The sequence below is a fragment of the Lissotriton helveticus genome, chromosome 5_1 (assembly GCF_964261635.1).
Source record: "Lissotriton helveticus chromosome 5_1, aLisHel1.1, whole genome shotgun sequence".
NCBI classification, from domain to species: domain Eukaryota; kingdom Metazoa; phylum Chordata; class Amphibia; order Caudata; family Salamandridae; genus Lissotriton; species Lissotriton helveticus.
In genome coordinates this window covers 1,796,088,300-1,796,112,981 of record NC_136065.1, presented here as the reverse complement: position 1 = coordinate 1,796,112,981, position 24,682 = coordinate 1,796,088,300, and positions in this window count along the sequence as shown.

Below are 24,682 nucleotides of genomic sequence, written 5' to 3'. Positions count from 1 at the left end.
CAACTTGACAACGGAAAAACATCAGCCCTCATCCTCCTGGACCTGTCAGCCACCTTCGACACGGTCTGCCATCGCACTCTAAAGACACGCCTCCTAGAAGCCGGAATCCAAGAGAAGGCCCTTGACTGGACCATGTCCTTCCTCTCCGGCAGAACCCAGAGTGTCCGCCTCCTGCCCTTCCGATCCGAAGCCACCGACATCATCTGCGACGTCCCCCAGGGTTCATCCCTCAGCCCAAAGCTGTTCAATGTCTACATGGCCCCCCTCGCACAAGTGGCCCCCCAGCACGACCTCAACATCATCTCCTACGCCGACGACACCCAGCTCATCCTCTCCCTCACCAAGGACCCGCACACCGCCAAAACCAACCTCCAAGAGGGAATGAAGGCCGTCGCCGACTGGATGAGGAACAGCCGTCTGAAGCTAAACTTGGACAAGACGGTGGTACTCATCCTCAGACCCACCCCCTCAGCCTGGGACGACTCCTGGTGGCCGACCACACTGGGAACAACACCAAAACCCACCGACCATGCACGCAACCTAGGATTCATCCTCGACTCCTCCCTCTCCATGTCTAAACAGGTCAACGCCGTCTCCTCCTCCTGCTACAACACCCTCCGCAAGCTCCGCAGGATCTACAAGTGGATCCTGACCGAAACAAGAAGAACGGTGACACAGGCCCTCGTCAGCAGCAAGACTGGACTGGACTACGGCAACGCACTCTACGTAAGAATCCCAGCCAAACACCTACGACGACTACAAAGCATCCAAAACGCCTCCGCCTGACTGATAGTCAACGTCCCCCGCCGCAGCCACATCACCCCCCACCTGAGAGCCCTACACTGGCTCCCCGTCGACAAGAGGATCACCTTCAAGCTCCTCACCCACACACACAAAGCACTCCACAACGCCGGACCAGCCTTCCTGAACAGCAGACTCAGCTTCTACACCCCCACCCGCCAGCTCCGCTCCACCAGCCTCGCCCTCGCCGCTGTCCCCCGCATCCAACGAACAACCTCCGGCAGCAGATCCTTCTCCTACCTCGCCGCCAAGACTTGGAACACCCTCCCTACCAACCTACTGCAGACCCGGGACCTGCTCGCCTTCAGAAGACTCCTCAAGACCTGGCTCTTCGAGCAGCAGCGGCACTCCCCTCCCCTCAGCGCCTTGAGACCCTCACGGGTAAGTAGCGCGCTTTACAAGTACTCTGATTGATTGATTAACTGTAGTGTACTAATATTAAATATCTACTAAATTACAATTTTGTAAATTTACCTCAGGTCAGTTTTTGTACGATATGTGCAGAACAAGACTGATAGTGATACCCTCAGCCCATGTGACGTCATTTGTGGGATGTTATATAGACTAGTTTACAACACTTCCCCTTTTCGCTGAAATCCACGGTGACCCTGGGTTTTGGAAATTGGAAAGCAGCAGCTTCCCAGAGCCCCGGCTGGCAACCAAGAGTAGAAAGAGCAGGTGGGAAGCAGCCTGGAGGAGACAACCTCTACTGAGATAATCTGAGAAATTGGCGCCAGTCACGGTTTTCTGTCCCGGCGAGACGCCGCTAAGCACTGCGTAATGGCGCAGCACGCTGCACGAGCAGATGGGGTTCCCATGAAATATTCCTGCAAGGGATGGTCGCCACTGCTCGGAATAGGGAGTAATGTAAACCTGTGGTTTTAACCAGGCAGCAGCCCAAGCGGATTCTAGAAAAACAACAAAATCCTCAACTAGTGACAAGATGATTTATTACTACATATCAGACGTTGACAAAAACAACTCCGTTTGCTATATACGACTAAAGGTGCTAGTGCTTGCTGCACAGGCCAAATGTAAGGTTCTTTGAGGTATTTCTACTGGCTTTGGCTTATTTGCGCTAATAAAAAATGACAAGAAAAGAAGCGGCCAACATGCATTCTGTGGTCACCTTATGCTGATGTGTAGCAGGCAGCTGGCACTTTTTGGACAAGATGGGAAGCGAGCAGGAGTATCTTGCTTGCTATCCTCCGGAGGGGTGGTTGGCCCAGCTGGGGTAGAGGTCTTGAGTTTGACATAGATAGAATGGTTCTGGTACGACCACCTACAGTGCAGTTTGAATAGGGGTCTCTACCACGATGAACAGGTGAATGTAGGTGATTGAACCTCACCTTGGAGCTCAGAGAACATGGAGAGCAGGAGCAGAAGGATACTTTTGGAGCAGGGCACTGCACCTGAGAAGTACAAATGGCATACGCTATACTCAGTATAAATAAATACGCCAAAATACCAGTTCACAATAGAAAGCAGGTTTATTACCTGTACCTGCAAAAACACAGTTCAGACATTAAGCAGGTATGTACTGTATCACTGAAGGTCCCAAACCCAAGGACAGCCCCTTGAACGTTCTACCAAAGGAATCCTTTCTGTGTAGGGAGACCAGAATTTTAAAGCCAAATATCTGGACATTTCAAGGAAATAGAAGAAGGACTACAATTTTACTTCAAGCGAGAGGACAGAATCACAGCGCTCTTCAGCATAGCATTACAGATTAGGCAGTTAGAACATACATAAAAAGCAATTTTTTAAACCCAGTAGCTTGCCTGATAATTAAATTGTTTTCTTGAAACAATTGATAACTTTCTCTATTTTGTAAAACATTAAAAAGCACCTCCTGCCGTTTTCCGTCTACCCTTTCTAAAAACCGGGACAGGAGCTACATTTCCTGAAATCTGCCGGGACAGCTGGTGAAAACCCGGGACCGTCCGGGCAAATCCGGGACGCCTGTTCACCCTATTTCTGTGCCTTTTAATAAAAAAGTTAGCCATTGTGGCATGAAAAAATGGTACACATGGGTGATATGGGGCCGTAGCACCTAGTCTTGATGGGAGTAGAGCTGTAGAGTTATTTCACCTGCAGTGTGTAAACAGGGAGAGCGGTAAGAAGGAAATTTAGTTTCTGGAGAATGGATGGTGAGCCCTACAGGAACTAATCCCAAGGAGACATGCAGCGGGAGGATGAGGGTCGCGGATGTAAGGTATTAGGTGGAATAATTAACCGCAGAGTGCTTCAGCAGGGCTTGCAGTGCACACACATGGCAGCTAGGACACAGAGCTTAAAAGTCTGCAATAAATACAGCAGCTGGTAATTTGCTGCAGTGTCACCACAAAAACAACACAGCTCAAACTGCAATTTACTGCAACAATCCATGAAGATCTGGTGATTCTGGTGTATTGTCCTACCTCTACCAGGAATAGGCAGGGTAAAGGCAAATTCTTACAGTTTATAACAAGCAAAGTGAGGGGCGAAGAGTCCCCTTGGTCACCACAGACGAGGACCTCTCCATGCTGTTGGAGCAACCGTGGGTTGGGACCATGAGTCGCATGAGTAGTGGTCACCCACAGCCATTCCAGATCTTCTGGGAACCCCCCAGGAGAACCTTTGGTCCAACCACTCACTGATTCCATGCCCAGAAAATGGCTGACCAAAGGCTTACATTATTCTCATAATTGGAAATTTACTCAACGACTCCTACACCACATTTAGTTCTAGTGAATTTCAACAATAAATATTTGTTTTAGTGTTGCAATTCCTATAATGAAATGACTACACAAACATGCATGCAGTGTCCACTCTCTATATTTACAGTGTGTTGTAGTGAAGTGCTCAGATCTGTCATGAAAACATGCCCATGTCTCTGATGGAGAAGTGCATGTCTGTATGGTGAAGTAAATGTTTAAGGTAGTCAACTGTGGAACAACTCAGACTGCACACCTATAGTTGGTTCTGCAGACACAAGATGATTTGTATGCATTTACACATTTTCCAAAGTCGTGAGTGGACCCAGCTAAGTAGTGTAATGAAGTACATAAGTTGATATACAATCTCAAATGTTGGAGAGATTTGAATTCATTATTTGAAACTGTGGTTCCTTGAGATTTATGGCTGGAGTGTAAGGTTGTGGTTGGCTGGCCAACACAGCAACCGGCTAGAATTGGTCCTAACAATGCACCAGCTAAATAAACAGCGGACAAATATAAGGCGGTGATTGAGTATTTGAAATAAATGAGTTTATTGGAAAGATAGAAATTGGCATAAAATGTTGAAAACCTCACTAGATTCGAAAAATTCAGTGCATTTTTTTACGAGAGGCAAATTAATATTTATAAGAAACACAGTGGAGTTGAAAATCCCAAAAAAGATGTGGTTAGTTGTTTCGTGTTTGCTTTCGCGAATGGATTGAGGCTGGAGATTAGAAATCATATTCAGCAGAGTGAATTGTGTTGGCAGACAAAGAGCATAGAGGTGATCTTGGTGTTGGTGAAATTAATAGTGATTACTTTAAAACAAAGCAGAAGAAGCTCAAAGAAAAGCTGATGATTGCTCGGACAAAGCAGTTTGAGAAAGGGTCCAGAAACACCTTGTATCTGACTCAAGTGCAGATACAAGCTGTTGGTAGAGGTGATGGTATGAATGTGAATGTTGAAATGATGAAAAAGAATATAGCTTGTCACTTCTGTGGGAAGACTAGGCACTGGAAGAGGGGGGTTTCGTCAGAGTCCTAACAGGATTCAAGGAAATGCCGAACATGTTCCACAGTTGCAGATAAATAATATGATTATTTCAAATATGTAGAATTCAGACCTGAATGTGCCAAGTCAGAAATCATTTTAAATGCAAATACTAATAGCTCCACTGATGTAACACATCAGGAGAAACAGGTTGCCCTATTGTGCAGGGTACCAACAGAATCCATGAATTCTGAGTGATGAATTGGCAGAGAGCAGTTCAAAACCACAGTGCCTGAGGGGGATGAGGATTGCATGCTTGGAGCAGTCCCAGAGGTAGACCAGGTTGACAGAGAAGTCTGTAGCCTTCCCATTTGATTTTTGATTGATATAGGGCTACCCATTCTACAGTTGATTCTGTAGAAGTCCCAAACCTACCACTCTCTGGAAGAGAAGTGGACGCTGTAGAGATCAGCAATAAACAAATCGTTTACCAGGTTACAGCAGATGTTCCAGTTAAAACGGACGAGATGGAGAATACGCATTAGTTTATTTTATGTGGCTCAAGTCCTGTTCATTTGTTAGGAAGGGATTTACTTTTTAAATGAATGGTGTAAATTATTATACACAGGATGGTGTTGCCATTGAAACACATGATGAGGATTCAGTTTTTAAATCCAGTTCAGGAGATTCAAGAGTTGAGTTGTTTCCAGTCTTTTCTAAAGAAGACCTGACTTTGGATTTAAAACATACCGTCAAGGATGAGGTATGCGATTATACAGACAAAGAGATTGGACTGATTAAAAAAGCAAAACAAATTAGAATAATAGTTAAACCAGATGCAATATTTGACTGAATGGCAAATGGAGAAGCATACAAGATCCCCGCAAGATTAACATAATTGTTGTTCCATGTTGTCAAGTGGTACAGAACCCAGCAGTGATTTCATTTCAAATTTCATCAAAAGCGGAATGGTATACAGTCATCAACTTATCCTAAGTGTTCTTCTCAATACCTCTTCATGAGGATTCACAATTCATTTTCGTGTTCCAATTTTTTAACAAAGTATTTGTATGGTGTAGGGTCCCACAAGGGTATAGTGAAACTCCTTCAATCTTCTTGCAAATTCTGAAGAAAGATGTAAAGAATTTGAGGTTGCCCACTAATTCAGTCTTTGTGCAATATATTCATGATCTACTGTTCACATTTAAGACAAAAGAGGACTGTGAGCTTTATACAATTGTCTTGTTGAGTTATCTAGCTGAAAATAGACATAAGGTCTCCCCAAGAAGAAGTGATCTATCTTGGACACCATAGTGAAAAAAAGTGTAACAAAAGAACACGTACCTGCAATTCTCAAATTTAGTTAGTCAACCACCCAGAGGGAGGTGTATCATTTTACTCAGGACACCGAGGGGAATGCTGGGTTGTAGAAAATGTGTGCTGGCATGGTGATCCCAATGTGATTTTGTAGCTGTATTTGAGGTTTGCAGGGGATTCTCTGTAAGAAAACTTTGGGGGACCCACGCAAGCCACACAGCCTTGGACTACCCGGGTGTCTAGTTTTCAGGCTTGGACTCCCCGGCTGTCTAGTTTTCAGAAATGTCTGGGTTTGGTAGGTTTCCCCAGATGGCCATCGAGCCAGGAACCAAAAAGGCAGGTGTCCCCCATGCAAAAAGATCATTTTGAGGTCTCCACAATACGTATTGGGCCCTTATCTGTAGCATGCTCGTGGAATGCTGAGTGGTAGAAAATTTGAGTCGGCCCAGTGATCCCACAATTTTCCCATACAGAAATGTGATTTTTTTTTAGCAAAATTTGAGGTTTGCAGGTTTTTTGGGTAAGAAATCCTTGGGAAATCCAAGCAAGCCACACCTCCATGGACTCCCTGGTTGTCTAGTTTACAGAACTGTCTGGATCTGTAGGTTTTCCTAGATGGCCGCAGAGTCCTGGACCAAAAACGCAGATGACCCCCTTGAAAAACCAGGTCATTTTATGATTGATCATTTTTGATGCCTCTACAATAGCTTTTGGTGTCTTCCCTGTCGCTGGCCCTTGGCCCAACCACACAAGTGAGGTAGCATTTTTGTTGAGAGATCTAGGAGAACGCTGGGCGATAGGAAATGTGTGTTTTTGGTGATCCCACAACTTTCCCACACAGAAATGTGAGGAAAATGTGATTTTTTTAAAGCAAATTTTTATGTTTTCAGGGGATTCTGGGTAAGAAAACCTTAGGGGATCCACTCAAGCCACACATCACTCGAATCCCCTGGGTGTCTAGTTTTCAGAACTGTCTGCATTTGGTAAGATTCCCTAATTGGCCACCGAGACCGGTACCAAAAACGCAGATGACCCCGTTGCAAAACCAGGTCATTTTGTGATCGATCATTTTTGATTCCTCTACAATACGTTTTAGGCCCTTCCCTGTCGCAGGCCCTCGGCCCTTACACACAAGCGAGGTACCATTTTTATTGGGAGACCTGGGGGAATGCTGGGTGGTAGGAAATTTGTGTGGGCTCTGTGATCCCACAACTTTCCCACAAAGAAATGTGAGGAAAACATATTTTTTTTAGCTAAATTTGAGGTTTGCAGGGGATTTTGGGTTAAAAAAAATGTTGGGGGATCCACGCAAGCCGCACCTCCTTGGACTCCCCCAGATGTCTAGTTTTCAGAAATGTCTGGGCTTGGTACGTTTCCCTATATTGTCCCCGAGCCCGGGACATAAAATGCAGGTGAACCCTTTCATAAACAAGTTGTTTTGTGATAGATAGGGTGCACTTATATTTTTTGTCCTGGGCTTGGCGGACAGCTAGGGACATTTTTGTTTGGGTGGGTGTGGGCATTGACATGCCTATTTTGGCAGCCGCCATCCTTACATAATAAAAACAAATCCCTGGTGCCTAGTGGGCTTTCTATCCCCCAGGAGGGCAGAAATACTTTTTTTTGTTATTGTGGTTGGGGGCATGGTCTTGCCCATTGTGGGCAGCCCCATTCATCTTTCATAATAAAAATAGAAAACTGTTGTCCAGTGGGCTTTCTGCTCCTCCCTGGGGGCAGATCAGGGGTAATAACCCTCATCTGCCTCCGTGGGGGGATGGAGGGGAGACTGTTTTGGGTGTGTGGGCATTGGCATTCTATCCGGTCCTGGCGGAGAGGGGTAGGCAAACAAACGCAGACACGGGAGCATGAACCTTAGCTACAGAGGCTTGACTCACCGATGTTCATCCCGCCAGGCACTGCTGTTACATTTAAAAATTGACCTCTAGGCATGGAACAATGTATATGCAGGTACTTCATTCCCAATTATGAATATAAGCACTGATACCTAGATAGATCACCTATATTGTAGACTGCGAGTACTTCTGGATAGGTCCTGATGAATCGCTGGTGAATGCACCCTTAGCGAGAAACATGTCGACCACTATCTACACTTGTTAGTATAGTCTTGAGCGTGGAAAACATTACTTTCCAGACCTCCCAGACTAACTACTGTTTTTAGTTGACGCGTGGGACCACCCGAATAAAGTTACTTCCGGTACCCTTGCGTCATTTTAATTCACATTTTCGTCTACAACACTTTGGCCCCTCACCCACACTTCACCCATAGGCAGTTGGATAAAAAGATCTCCGCCAAAGAGCCCCTCTTTGAGGCGTTGCCCGTTGGGAATTGCACCGCCTACCCAACGAGGAGCATTGCCTATGATGAAGCATGACACCTGCAAAGGTGTGTGAGGCCAGCATATCCAACAAAATGGATACCCACTGGTAGGTTACCATTTAACTGCCGTTCTATATCCACACCCCAGTGACCTGCACACATACCCCAGGAACAGCCCAGTCCTTTTGTTTGTAATGGGCATTGGCATGCCCATTTTGGGCAGGCCCCACCGCTAGGTTTTGAAAATAAAATAATCCTTGGTGTCTAGTGTGCTTTCTGCCCCCCTAGGAAGTGACGCCTTTGGCATCCCCCTTCCTAATCGCATAATACTTTACCGACTCGAAAAATAGGGTTAGTACATGTGAAAAGACTATTTAGCGTTCGCAAAAGATCCAATTTTCCATTTGGGACCGCTAAAAGCCACTGTACATCTGGCCCTTGGTTTAGTGAATCAGGGAAAAGTTTTGGTATGGTTGGTAAGTGGTTACGTAGTATAGGTGGTGGTGTTCTTCAGTCAGTTCTACCTCCTATAATAATCATAATCATTTGTGCAATTGTTCTGCTCCTTGTACTAAAGTTGTTAGAGTGAAAATAGTTTGAGGAAAAGGAGAAGATCGATGGAAATAGATAACTTTACAGATAATGTTGACAACCAGTTAAAGATGGTGGAGGAAAATACTTGACAACTAAAGAAGATAAAGACCTCTTCTAAATAATGGCTGATTAATAAAGTTTTCTAATGGGTTTAAGTGAATAAAGCTTTTTCTAATGTGCAGTTTTGGGTAGCAGATAAACTGTGCACACTAATGATTTTACTTAGTATTATAGTTGTCAACGAAGAATTTATGATTTTGCACTTAAAATGATTTAAGTATAATGTTTAGAAGTGTGATCATTAACATAGTTTAGTTATGCCACATTTTCTTTTATTGAAATGGATGCAGTTTCTGGTATTCTGCTCATCTTGCTCCTGCTCATCTTGCTCCTGCTCTTGCTCCTGCTCATTCTGCTCAAGATGGTGGAGGAAAATACTTGACAACTAAAGAAGATAAAGACCTCTTCTAAATAATGGCTGATTAATAAAGTTTTCTAATGGGTTTAAGTGATTAACCGCTATATGTATCAACAAACCATTTTGCATTTCCTAAATAGCGAATTTTAAGGAATCGCTATTTAGGAAATGCAAAACGGTATGTATGTACAAAATCGCTTTCCAATAGCGATTCCTTAGCATTCCTTAATTTGAGATTAGCAAATTGTCAATCGCAAATTACCCCTTCATTTCCATGGGCCAGGAGGCCCATAGGAATGAAAGTGCAATTTGCAATTAGCACTTTGCTGATCGCAAATTAGGGATGTTTCCAAGGGTGCAGGGGTGTCTCAAGAACACCCTGCTGCACCCCTGAAAAAGACATTTGGGGGCATATGGCGCACATACATGCCCTAAGGGCATGTATGGGCGTCATATGGCACCTTTGGTTTTTATCAAAAAAGATTTTTGATAAGAATTCGCAAATTACCACCAACTAGAAGTTGGTGGTAATTTGCTACTCCTTAATGGCATTTTTTGCATTTTATTTGTTTGATACATTGCATTTAAGGAATCGCAAAATTTGCAATTCCTTAAGTGCAATCGCAAAATAAGGATTAGCAAATTTTGCTAATCCTTATTTTGCATCAAACTTGTTTGATACATTCCATTTGTCTATTTAGCATTCGCAAAGGCCGAAATTCGCAGAATTTCGGCCTTTGCGAATGCTAAATAGCTTGATACATATAGCGGTAAAGCTTTTTCTAATGTGCAGTTTTGGGTAGCAGATAAACTGTGCACACTAATGATTTTACTTAGTATTATAGTTGTCAACGAAGAATTTATGATTTTGCACTTAAAATGATTTAAGTATAATGTTTAGAAGTGTGATCATTAACATAGTTTAGTTATGCCACATTTTCTTTTATTGAGATGGATGCAGTTTCTGGTATTCTGCTCATCTTGCTCCTGCTCATTGCCTCTCCCAATCAATGTCCTCCTGTGAGTCATCTCTCCCCACTGTTTCGCAGAGCTTGGCACACTGTGATACAATTGATTATTTTCCTGAGAAAGCATGTATTGGAAAGGAAACTTCCCATCACGTTCTGTGGAAAATTAGTACGGTTTGGTAAACATTATCTGCGCCATCTTGCCTTTCCCCCTGATGCCACACTTTTTCGTGCGCGCCCGCCATTTTAAAATGCCTTGATCAGAACAGCCCTTTTTGCATGCCACTGGCCCCCGACATAGCCCTTCGCCCTCACCAAGCCTGCACGCTGACCAAACCCCCCCTGCTCGCACCTGCCTTGAGTCATAAACCCCTCTTCAGCGCGGCTCTGCCTCAGAACCCCATCCTGTTCCCAGCGCAACACCTCCCTTCATTCCTTTCATGGTCCCCGGCCCTTTTGATGCAAACCCCTTTTTTCCCCGTGTGCCCGTTTGTCTTCCTCGTTCCCAGGCCGACACCCAGCTCTGCCGATACTATTCCTTGCCCCTCCCCGTACAATAGAAAGCTTCCCACATCAAAGGACCCCCGAGTTGATCAAAGCCCCCACCCCATGAGATCCGATCGAACCCCACATTCCATGATTGGCGGAATATCCAGCTACGCGATAATCATCACCTGTTGTGACCAGGGTGGGGACTTCTACTGTAAATGTGTGTGGGAACGGGCCCGAAGGGGGGATTCCGGGAATGTCTTTCCGTACATCAAAGCATTGCCATGAGTATGTAAACTGTAATAAAGCCACCAAAAACCTGTATATAAGGGGCCAGGCCTCAGAAATGAGTTAGAGCACCTCATGACTATACCTGCTGTCTGTTTTGTTGTGTTCTCCTCCGGAGAGAATAAACCTTGTTTCCTGCTTTCCAGTCTCCAGCGCCTGCCTCTTCATTGATTAATAATTCGTGGGTTACAGAGGCAATACCGCCGGGCAAATATCGATTGTCCCCAACCCTAGGTTTTACAGTTCCTTATGTATCATTCTGAAGGACACCTCCACTGGAAGCACTGATGATGGCTTGCTAGCACACTAATGTATGAGTCCTTGTTTGAGAATGTTTCATATTGTATTTTACCTCTCTTGATTGCTGTTGCTGTGGAAGCTAATGGAAGGATTACCCTTCCTTAGAAATGGGTTAGTGTTATCAAACCTTAAATTACAAATTACAACATTGTTTCTGATTTGTCCAATCAATTTGAGCCAGAGATAGTCATGCCATTCTAAATCTGCATTTGCTAATTGTTTGTGCATAAAATGTGTATAAAAACCATCTGGTTTTGGGTTGTGTGAGAAGACTTTCCTTTCGAGACTCTCTGATTTAATTGAGAGTTTTATTTACCCTTAATGTGCTATCAGAACTCTTTATGGGTTTGACAGTTGCATTCAACTTTACTGCTTACTTGGATTCAAAAGATTTCTGATTTCATACTCTGTATCTGAGCCTTCATGGCATTTACTGCATTTCTCTGTATTGCCTATTTTGAGATTTTTGTAATACAACCCTTTTTCTTTTCATTGATCAAGAACTCAATTTGGTCCCAGTCACTCTTTTGATTTTTCTCTGATAAATTGTTGGACCTCATGTTGTGGAGCGTGGTGACTCTTATTGCAAGATCAAGTGTTCTGGAGCAGAACCATCAAAGGTAAATTCTGGGGTGTTCAAATATTGGGGTTCAGTGAATTATTAGCAGGGCCACTGGAATTATCTGAGTGCGCGGCTACAGCTTTGTTTCCGCCCAATTATGGATCTGCCGCCTTTGCCACAGAATCTGTCATCTTTTTATTAATCTGTAGATTTTAACGAAATTTTTTTGTCTCCAGCTCAAACGGGTAAAAAATGGCAAAAATGCAGCAATACCTTGCCGACCACTGAAAGGCCCTTTCCAAAAGTTGACTGGTCACCTTTCTTTTGCTTATTGGTATGTTTGAGTGTCAAACTTGTACTAATGAGGTGCAACCTATGACCATAGAAACACAAATAGATGATGAACGGAATGCTGAACATTGTCAAACATTACCTCAGTCACAGATCTGGGTTAAATCCATCGTTTTTTTGCTCACCGTACCACCCCATTTTGGACCCAGCCATATATAAATCAGTCTTTACCCTGATCCCTCTGGGAATAGTCCAGCCTGAACTGCCATGCCAGATCTGCTTTGGACCAGAAAGCAAGCATCCTGGGACCGGTTTCACCCCTTATCAGCCAGGCTAGCTTGTATCCAGCGGCAATCCACGGATTCCAGCCATATGCAAATCAGTCTTGACCCCGCTCCCCATGGGAACAGTCCTTTTCAACTGCCAGGCCATGTCCTCCCCAGACCAGAAAACAAGCATCCTGGGACGGGTTTTAGTGTTGCTATGGTCTCCCTAAGTGGGAAGGGTATGCCCAGACGTGGGTTCCGTGCTCGCTATGCCACTGAATTCAAGCTAGCCTGGTTGATGAGGGATGAAACCCTAAAACCATTCCCAGGGTGCTTGTTTTCTGATCCAGGGAGGACCTGGCCTGGCAGTTCGGGCTGGACTGTTCCCATGGGGAGCAGGGTCAAGACTGATTTCCATATGGCTGGGTCCATTCTGGGGTGGCACGGTGAGCAAAAAACTGATGGATTTAACCTAGATCTGTGATTGGGGTGAATGCTTGACAATGTTCAGCCTTCCTTCCATCATCTTTTTGTGTTTCTATAGTCGCCGTAAGTGGGAAGAGAATACTAAGAAGTGGGTCCCGTGCTCGCTATGGATTCAAGCTACCCTAGCTGATGAGGGGTAATATCCCAAACTGGTCCCAGGATGCTTGCTTTCAATCCAGGGAGGGCCTGGCCTCTCAGTTCTTGTTGGACTGTTCCTAGGTGGAGCAGGGTCAAGACTGATTTGCATATGGCTGTGTCCAAACTGGGGTGGCATGGTGAGCAAAAAACGATGGATTTAATCCAGATCTGTGACTGGGGGTGAATGTTTGATAATGTTCAGCATTCCGTCCATAATTTTTTTGTGTTGCAACCTTAACCAGACAGTATTAACTAGTGTACAAATGACAAAATAGTTAAGTTATATTATAGGAAAATGTGCTGCACCACTCTGCATAATTTTCCCTTTCTTGCTGCATAATTTAGTCAGCGCTGCAGCATAATTTGGCCATCTCCTACCGCATAATTCCTGACTACCATAGTATTCTTACAGATTTAACGTGTCAAGAGACGTCACTAGACTTCTACACATGCCCAGCACACTCATTTAAATTCATACAGAATTGTTGTGTTGGCGTGTCAATTAGTAAGCAGGTGCCACAGGAATTTCACGCAAAGAAGTCATGGCCATGAGGAATGCATCCCATGCTTCTAGTCAAATAACCGTAAACAACAGGTGAAAAGGCAAAAGATGTTACTGCCTGAAGACATGCACAGAAACACATCAGATACAACAAAGATTAAAACTAGATGCAATACAATCAACTGCCAGTTGTGAGCAGGAATCAGAAAATATAACATTGAAATGGTTCAGTGGGAGAAGCACTTGAAACCTTTATATTAGGATAAGGTGCACAGTTGGCTTAGTAAAAAACTGCCAGCTGGCACACTTGAAATGCTTTAACTAAAGTAATATTCTGACCCATACCAAGTTGCAGAACATTGTACATGATTTAAATGTTGTATCTGTTTTGGAACTGGATGAAGTAGGCTAAGTGATAAACCTTACCTGCAGCGCTGTGCTCAGATACCAGCAAAAATATGGATCTCACACCATCATTCTAGCAAAGTCGGGATAAAACGTCATGCTCAAGAAGCTGTCTCTCAAATGAAAGCCGGGCACCAATCTCTGTATTTACAAAGAGCTCAGGAAAAAGTTAGCAGTAGCCCTTGCTAACAGAGTCTTCCCTGATTTTTTATGAGTAGCCCTATCTCAGTCATCATTACTTCAAAGTGCAGGCTCCACCCTTACAGCCACAGGAATGAAGGCAATACACTTCCACTGTTTGGACAACTATACACACCCTCCATCTCATGCCAAGCTCGACAGTGCATTCCAAAATTGATCCCACTGGCTTCAGTTCTCAGTCTCATTTACACAGAGTCCTGCTGCCATACGTCACATGATCACTGTGCATGCACATTCAGTAGACATGCACATAGGATATCAGTGCCAGGTTTCACAGCCAGTGGAGCTCTGCACAAGAGGGTTCAGTACACTCCTTTCACTGTGACCCATGATAGTCTCTTATTTTATGTCAATGGCCTCAAGGTAGCCTAGCAGTGGAAAGGGCATTTGCCAGTTTCAAGCGCCTCTCAAGAGTACCTGATATAGCACTATCTCACAAGCAAATGCACATGAGATTGCATGCTATTTCAAAAGGTGCCCTCTGTATTCCTAAAACCTTGCATGAAAAATTAATCTACTTAAAACGTCAGACTGTTGCTTCCCCTTGTTGTCTTTCAAGTGACCCTCTCCTCACTCCATCCTCTGCATTCCTCTATTCTCTGAGTACAGCCTATTCATGCATATAAGCCCTGTTATTGTATTAACCCAACATACCCACACCTCATTTCATAGATCACCGTTCCTTCTATAAAACCATACCCCTGCAATCTAATAAAACATAATCCCCTCCAGGGTATCTATTGATCCTACCAATCATTTGCACGAACCCACATAGCCCCCACTAATGATCATATCTAACCATATCAATTTAATATATCACAGAGAATCTGGAACACATGCATAGAATGGTTTCCTGGAACACAAGACTAATACCAAAACTAATACCAACAACCATTAAACATGGGAGTAACCACTATCCTTAGATTCAATGGCAGCATGCTGCCAGGCCTAACATCTTCAACGCTTTGTCAGAGGTAGTAAGCCTCACATAAATGCAATTATAGTTCAGTTACAGTACAAGACACTATCTTGGCAGGGCAGTAGCACACAGTATCAGGATTCTCCTGGTCAAAGCTGCCAGTTATTCTTTAGTTTCATAAGCGTGAAGGATGCCAATCCCAGGGCTAGTAAAAGAGACTAATACATGCTCTGTACGAATCAGGATTGGGTACTTGCAAAGAGACAGGGGCCTGACAGCTATATCTGAGACCGGACACTCCCCTGGCCATTTGATGCCATGGGACGGGGCATTGTTTCAGAGCGAAGCGACAGACTCGAAAATTAAACTTTAAACGGAGAAAATGCAACTGGCTGTGCTGCTAGTCACGAGACAAATCTCAGACCATGTGATAATCCGCGGAATATACTAAATAGCAGTACTCTAACTTTAGATGTGTGACTCTTCTGTGATTCCATCCCCATGTTGGTTCATCCTACCTCTTGCATTACTTCTTTTTAATTTTGTTTACCAATCCATCTCAGACCATTAAAGAAAAAGAAAAAAAAGTCAATGCGTCATTTTGTCTGCATTCCCATGATTAGTGTGTACGCCTAAAACATTATTCTTTTTCTCTTTTTTAGTCATGCTGTACAGAATATCCGATGCTGTACAGCATGGCTAAAACCATAGGGAAAGCCAACAGGTCGCAAAAAATGAGACCTATTGGCTTTCCCAATGCTTGTTGTTGTTTGGAGTGACTGGCCACAAATTCAAGATTTACAACGGCCCATCCATTTGTACTTTGCTACATCCATAGGTACACATTCACAGATGCATGCACATTCGTACATGCACACAGATATTCCAGTCTCTGAGAACAAGGCCCCTCCTGACTTACTTCTGACCAGGATCTCATCTGCGGGCCACTGATCTTTCCCTTTCTGTTGCTGTTCTCTTCTGGCAAGCAACACTAGTATTGATAGACCTCTTCACTGCTCAGGAGAAAGAGTAGCAGCCTGCTCCCTGAGACAGCTTAGCACTAGCAACAGTTAGAAAAACTGCAGTTTTTGCTATTTCATGTCTGCTCTCAATGGTACCCCCTTAACACACAATGGAAGTTCCTGGCTGTGGAAATATTGAACGTGCTCAAAATTACATGCCCAGTGTACGCTTTGCCCTGCACCATCTCCCCTCCGCCTGCACCATCTCCCTCTCTGTCTGCACCATCCCCCCCTCCGCCTGCACCCCTCCCCCGCCTGCTGCTCATTAAACCCTTTCCTCGTCGCCTTCTCCACCCCCCTCCTCCCCCCCCCCCTCCCCCATGGATTCTTCCTCAGAGTTCTCGGCTTTTCTCAAAGTGACGGAAATAAACACATGAAATAATGTGCTTTGAATTCGTGCTCGCGCCGCTGAGAATAAGTTTAAATAGACACAGAGCAGAGGCGAGGCTGAGAGCTGTGTTACATACACAGCGCGTAACCAGATGGTGTCACCCCATGTGAGGGTGTCCCCAGGTGCGGTCCGCACCCCCCGCACCCCCGCTAGTGACGCCACTGCGCTTTTACACTAAATTGCGCTTATATTGACAGACTGGCAATACGAGTGCAACAGACAAGTAGATCAATCTCCTCATCTTCAAGCCCTGGTGCGGCCTCGTGCTAAATGTGTCCAGGAGGGACTCATAGCTGGACCTTCAGGACTTTTTTGGACACCCAAAGATGTTGACCCCATAACAGGGTGAAACACATGCCTGTTTTGTTTTACTCTTGCATGAAATGATACAATAACATAATGTATTAGAAGCAAGTATAACTAAAATACTCATAGGCCTTGATTATAAGGCACCCACTGCTACTTAATGTATCCAGTGAAATCTGACATCCTGGATTTGGAATTCACCAGATGCAATAAATAAAACAAATAACGAGTGGGTCCTAAAAAAATAGGGCATAACATTTAGATTCTGTAGCTACCCTCACCAAAATAAACATGTCCTGATGTTTATTGGACTTGTTCTCCTTCTTAAATTAGGTCAATTAATTGTATGACTTGTAATTGCAACTCTTGCTTCAATTTAAGAAAGCCATAATTTGTTTTCTCATGGTGTGGAGTTATGCTGGCCCCGTGATGGCACACATGCTCTTCACTACTCACTAAAGTATATTCTTGATTACTTGGCTCCTTTGTACAGTGTCCTAACTAGCGCTATCTAGATCCTATCTGGATCAAATTCTTTAGTTCTCTTTGATCATTCTCTGACACAAGTCTCTTTAAATCCTTCTGGTGGATCCTTTTGGGAGCAGGCCTTCTAGGTAGCATCATTGCACCCTGGTTAATGCTACCACAGTTGCTGACCATGTTAGGCTTAATTTGTCCTTCTTAGACTCAAAAACATTGGATTGAGGCTTGACCGGAAAACAAATGAGTTCCTGCGATCCAGCGTTAACTACTTCATATACAGATTTTCAGCAAAGGTAGGCACTACCATATCTATGAAAGTGTATCATATTTAAAGACCCCAGGATGTGGCCCATCCCGGGGGAATCTTGCAATAGGCCAGCAGCGTACTCCACTTTGTCTCTAGTGGGGTGGGGTGGAAGGTGGAGGTGAGCTTTAAATGCTTGTAACTTCAGCTCCATAGGGTCAGTCTTGCTGTTCTATGGCTCATTTTGCTTCTGGTCACCAGCCTTAGCCACCGGGCTCCTGGCCACTAACAGGCACTTTTTATGAGAAGTGGGGTTTCCGGCTCCTTGTGCCAGACCTGTCCTCTGCCTGGGGCTCTCTTTTGCTTGGGGGCACTTTCCAAAGCTCCTTCACAGCCAACAAGCAAAGCACCATCCCTGCCACAGTCCACAGGCTCCATAGCCTCTGATTGTCTGGCGGGGCACCTGTGTGACAGTAGGTGAGTTAAGGACATAGCCACAGAAGGTCCAGGGAAACCATCCAGGGTTCCCCAGCAGGTCCATTCCCCCAACTGTTCTTCATACAGCCAGCATGGACCAGTGCCACTGGCTTTGGAAAAAACTATCCAAGACCTGGGGATCACCTGGAGTCAAAGTCCCACAGTCTATCCTTGCATTTGCATCAATTAGCTCCCCTTTCCAGCTGGGCATTCTTTTGCCATTGTCGTTCCTAGGGTCAGTGTCTTCTCATCTTTCTCTCCATAGTGCAGAGGTTTTTAGGTGGGGATGGAAAGCTCTAGAAGCCAGGCACCCTTGTTCAATCCGAGGGTGCCACATCATCACTCCACCCCTGTCCCAACGCTCCTGCACAGAATTCTGGTACGATCCAACATGGCGACTTCAAGTTATCTATAGAAAGAGCCTCAGATCCACCCATAGGTGACAGAGCTACCTGAGCCCTTCCCACCAAATTTTCAATGGTGAGCTGTCCTGTGTTGGCTTCAGAGGTCTGGACCTCCTCCATTGCTTCTGTGGGCTGAGTCCCTTATGTGCCAGGCTAGCAGTGCCCATATACCAGGCTAGGCAAGACGTCAGTCTCACACGAGCAGCCTGCACATGTGCACACACACGTGCTCACGTGTTCATGTGTAACTGGCTCAGAGTTTCTTATCCTAGCTGTGCTGCAGCAGCCTTGTCTTATAAGGCAGACACCGGCAAGTAGCACTCTCAGTCCAATTACTCTGAATTTACCTTGAGTGGATCTCAAGTAATGAGACCCACTAATAATAATAGTCCAGAAATTGGTTAGTCAAATGCGAAAAATCATAGGGAAAGCAAAGAAGAAGTGTCACAAAACAGATTTGTATTCATAAGTCTGGCTGTCAAAAGACTCTCCAGGATTAGCCCAGAGACCCTTGAGTGTCTGAACACAGAATATGATGGTGGATCAGAATGGGCATATTAAGCATTGAGCATAGCATAGCCTTCTGTGAGTAAGAGCACAATCTGACCTCCAAAAGTCTGAGGGCCTGATTTAGGTCTTGGCAGACCGGTTACTCCGTCACAACAGTGACGGATATCCCGTCCACCGAGATATGAATACCATTATCTCCTATGGGATTTATATTACGGCAGATGAGATATCCGTCACCGTTGTAATGGAGTAACCTGTCTGACAAGATCTAAATCAGGCCCCGAGTCTCAATCTCAATGAGCAGGAGAACATACACCTGACCAGCCTTTCCAGGGGCTTGCAGGGGGCGTGCCAGCCCTGGCAGCCTGTATATTTTATTAGTGGCCTTTGCTGCTTGTTCTGCAGATTTTTCTGTTTGAAGCCACCTGGTGCAGTACTTTTCTTTATTATTTCTAAGTGCTCCAGCGCCACCCACAGCCTAATTCTGCAATGGATGATGCCGGGGGGGGGGGTGTGAAGGTCCCGCAGTGTCTGCTGGTGCACCTCCTGTACAGCATACAGAAGGAGGTACATCATTTGTTCTTCTCCATCCCTGTGGCAGCAGGTTCTCTTCTGGTCATGCCTGCGGATGGGGGCTGTGCACTTCCCCTACCCAGGAGAGGTGCAGGCAGGGGGGTAAGTAATTGACACGTCCGTCCCCTAAGACAAGGGGAAGGGTAATGCGCCCGACAGTTGCTTCAACCCAGGTGGGGGTCCACAGGGCCTTTACTCATGTGCCGCCCTTGGGGCAGATGGGGCCACAAGGTCAAAAATGTGCTTGGGGGGGTGTCCACCAATGGCTCCTATCCAATAGGTATAGGAATAGATGCTGTAAAGACACCACAGTCCAGTAGAGCCATTCTCACTGTTCTTCGGCTCATAATTCTTCTACTTCCCAGCCCTAGCCACCAGGAACATTTTCTTCAGGCCTCCTGGCTCCTGAGGCTCTCTTCTGCTTGGGGGCATCTTTCACAGCCTCTCCAATTTCTGAATGCAGAACAACCTCTCTGCTGCACTCCACGGACCCCTTGGCCTCCTTACAGGGCACCTGTGTGTATCAGCATTGGAGTCATGGTCATCTACAAAAGGTCCAGGGGAACTATCCCGAGTTCACAGCAGGTCGATACCTTCATCTGTTCCTCATGGAGTGTGAGCTGATCAGAGCCACTTTCCTTAGAGAGATCAATCCTAGTCCTGGGGGTCAGCTAGAATCAAAGTACCAATGTAGTGGTAGTATCAGGTGGCTACTCCAGATAGCCATCCTTTCACTGTTGTCACTTCTAGGTTCAGTGTCTTCCCATCTCTCTCCCTTGCGCAGTGGGGGCGTAAAGTTCTAGAGGCCAGGCACCCTTTATCAATTCTAGGGTGCAACATCATCACTACACTCCTGTCCCAACACTCCTGCACAGAATTCTGGGACAATCAAATATGGTGACTTCAAGTTGTCTTTGGAAAGTGCTCCCCTGAAAGGCTCATCTCTGCTACAGCTGCCTGAGCCCTTCACACCAAAATGTCAAAGGTGAGCTCTACTGGTTTGGGTCCAGATGTCTGCCCCTCCTCCTTTGTGTATGTGGGCATGAGCTGTTCCAGCCCAGACGCAGTTTGACAAGCTAATTACCAGATCTAGATATCCTTCTCACCCTTTCCTTCCCCAGGAATTGGGTCAAGCACCGGTATTGGCTCTGTTGCCTGGGGAGGCAATTGATCCTCCTAGCGGGGAGCAGAGTAACTAACTTGGCCAAATAGGAGGGACAGTTCTGGAACTTGATTAGGAGCTGAGCCATGAAAATATGACAATGTGTTAAGTACGGAGGGTAGATATGATGTCGGGGCCTGTAAATCTACATTCAGTAAATCTTTATCTCCAGACTGTTACCTTGCTTGACACTATAGGCTTAACCCCTTTGCTGCGGCGGCCATTCCGCCGCAGCGCTAAGGGGGAGGCGGGGCCGCGCGGCGGTCCCGTGCTCGTGACAGAACCGCTCCGTCACGGCCCTCGGGTGAGCTGTGCTTGTGACGGAACGGTTCCGTCATGGCCCCGCCCGCTCTTCAGAACGTCAGCGCAGGCGCGGAATTCGCGCCGCGCAGGCGCGGAATTCGCGCCGCGCAGGCGCGGCGAGCGGGCCGTGACGGAACCGTTCCGTCACCAGCACAGCCCACCCGAGGCTCGTGACTGAACGGTTCCGTCACGAGCATGGGAGGGGTTAAGTACAGTAAAACTGTACCTTAGTGGAAATTTCCCCTGTAGTGTGTAATGCACCTTAATCATCGGAGACATTCAGTAAACAAGCAGACCTACATTATGAATGCCTACTCAAATTATAAGCAAAAACAAGGTGATGGATGGAATGCTTGAATTAATCTCAGCCACTGTGTTAGAAATGGGTGTTTCTAGTTGGCAGGTTGTTACCCTGTCCAAGTAGGAACCCTTCTTCCTAGTCAGGATAAGGGGGATACACATCTAACATAACCCATGCTCATCCCCTTGGTAGCTTGGCATAAGCAGTCAGGCTTATCTCAGAGGCAGTTTGTAAGCATTTGCACATAACATACAGTAAAAACACTACACCACACCAATTTTAGAAAAGCATCCAATATTGTATCTGTGCAAACAAGAACAAAAACTATTTTTGAAAATCCACCATACAGTCCTTAGAAATATCAATAAGCAAAAACAGACTTAAAATACAGTTCCTTGAAGTCGATAGCTCCGTCCAGGGCTATCACGGCATCGTGAACAACAAATCCAAACAGTTCTGGCTGACCACGGCGTTGCGGGCCACCTACGGTGTTGTAAAGACCCGCAAACATTACTTTCAGAAATTCAGGGCGTCAGTGACCTTGTGATGAGCCTAGAAGAGCCGGCATCGGCAGGTGTCTGTTCTGGAGGTCTGTGTAGGAGTTGTCAGGCCCTTCAAGTCACACATGGTGCAGATCGAACACCGTGCCGTTGAAGTCAGGAGAGCTGGCGATGGTGCTGCAGTGCGAAGTGGAGTGGTGCGGAATGCCCTCAGGTCATGGTTCAGGCAGTGGCTCGGTGAAGGCATCCAGCGGCATCAGTGAGACCAGGGCTATGGTGCGTAGTGGGGCGGTGCTCGCAGCGGTGCTAGCAAGTCACATGCAAAAAGTGTTGTTGACGTTGCTGAGACACTGTCCTCGGCTGAGGAACTGGAGTCGATGACGCAGGTGACGGTAGGCCAAGGCTGCGGAGGGGGACGGGGCGGTGTGTCATATAACCTATGAGTGTTGCCCTCAAACCATGGTGTAAGCAGCGGCGTCAATGTTGGAGTGGAGCAGCGGTGTTGGGGCGGTGCACATAGGTCAGGGTGCAAGCAGCGCCTTGGTGGTGTCGTCGGGCATCGCCGTCGATGAGACCAGGATTGTGGTGCGAAGTGCAGTGGTGCCCTGTGCAATGGCTTCAGGACACAGAGCCAGCAGAGGTATCGTTGATGGCGTCTGGTTGCTTTTTCTTCTATTGCAGCACAAAACAAACAGCTCCCAGTGCTGGTAGCAGATGAACTTGAAGTCCTTGCTGTTCCTGAAACTTCTTGAACAGGGGGAAAGCTCCACCTCAAGCCCTTGGAGAATCGCAAACAAAGAAGTTGCAGAAAGTGCAGTCCTGTTCTTTCTCTGCCCAAGACAGAAGCCAACACAGCAAAGCCCACAGCAAAGTGGTTATTCCTCCTCACAGCTTCTCCAGCTCTTCTTCTTGGCAGGTTCCTTGATCCAAAAGAGGTTCAGGGCCCCAATATTTATACCACATTTACTGTGTGTTTTCTTTGTGGCAAGGGACTCCGAGTCCATTCCAAACCAGTTCTGCCCTTTCTGGCCCAGCTTCACTACAGGAGCTGGAGACAGCATTGTGCAGAGGAGACACTGTCTATTCAGGTGCTAGTGAAAACTCTACCCACCACTCTAAATGCAGACCAGGCCTATTCAGCCCAACTATGAGTCACTTAGGAAAGGCAGGACACACCTCAACCCTCCTTGTGGCTGTCTACAGTGAATGCACATCCCCAACCCCTGTCACTGCAAAACCAGTTAATACATAAACCAGCAGAGGCAAACAGAATGGTTAGAAAATTAAATACTCCCTTTCTAAAAGTGGTATTTTCATACATATAATATAAAAATCATCTATTCTAAAAGGTGTATTTTTACATCCTCAGTTCAGACATACTAAATTCTATTTCCCAATCTTGTCCCAATGGAAAGTTAGGCGTGTAGGATGTTACAAAGCAACTCCCATGTTAGCCTATGGTGAAGATAGCCTGTCAATAGTGAAAACAAAATTGGCAGTATTTCATTATGAGGACATGTCACACACACCAGGAAATGTCCTACCTTTACCTTTCACATACACTGTACCCTGCCCATGGGGGTACTTTGAACCTACCCGAGGTGTGCCTTACATGTAAGAAAAGAGAAAGTTAGGGCTTGGCAAGAGGGGGCACTTGCCAGGTTGACATGGCAGTAAAAGCTGCGTGCAGACACTGCAGTGGCAGGTCTGAAACACCTTTGAAAGGCTGCTTGTGTGGGTGGCACAATCAGTGCTGCAGGCCCACTAGCATCATTTGATTCTATCCTATCGTTCTGCATTGATTTGTTTGTCAGACAGCCCCACATCCTTCACTAGTTTTCTTTGCAAAACATGCTCAGTAGGCTAGTGACCTTCGTTTTCAGGGGTTTTGCAGCATTTCTTATTGCTCAAAGGTGGGCTTAAGTTATGATACTTATTTCTTTACATGGACTTCAGTGCTTGGTGTGCTTGCGAGAAAGTGTCGCTGAAAGTGTCACACATTGGCAGTAGAATGTCACTCATAAGTACACTGACACCTTAGAAATGTCACTCATAAGTGATCCAGCAAAGCTCACTAACAACCCTCAAACTCATCCCACTTGTCTCAGGATCAATTTACTTTTTACTCATCGGTGGGGCCCATAACACCACGAGTCGCACATTCACACACCACACTGCCCCTGAATCAGTGAAAAAGAGATCGAGCTGCTGGTTAGCGGGATACCTCCTTAGCCTACATTTTATATTCTATACATTATATACATTCCAGAAATCATTTAACTTTGTTATAAGGAAAACATAACATCAAGGTACTCCGCTATTTGGTCAATGGACCAACTAGTAGAAGTCAGTTGATGGCGATTAAGACCAGTTCAATCACAGTATGCCTATAACTTTTAGCATTAAATTGTGTGATTACTATAATTATAATAACAAAACAGACTTGAGTTTTTATTTTCAATAGTTTATCTACTTTCAATTAGGAAAGAAATTAGCATATTCTTTAGACAAGCAAAATTCTTAGCATTTATTTAGTACATTTAATAAATAAAGTTAGAAAAGAATATTACCGATCTGTCATAGGTGAATGACAGAGCCGCATTAAACAGGTTCCCAAGCTGACTGTCTCTCTATTCTCCTCAATGTCTCCCTTCCGACATGAAATCTCTGCAATTAATCATCTTCTCTTCCCCATCAAAGTTAAAATCCCCAAAAATATTTCAAAGTCTTTTGCACCATAAAGATCGTTCAAACCGACAGCATGTCGTGGTGCGAAATAAAATTAATGGAACCAACCCAATTCCTCCTTCACACAAGCTCTTTTATGCCCTTTTTTTAACTATCTAACTTAAATTTGAAACTTTTAGGGTCCATAGTAATTTCTGATTGGTCCATTAGAAGGTTGGGGATGATCACCTCATGTCCTCCTTGTTCAAACCAGTTCAAAATGTTGCCTTGTCATCCTGAAGGCTTTCTCATGATTTCATTGTTAAAGTTTGTACTTGTCGTCCATTCATTGTATCATTTGTACATA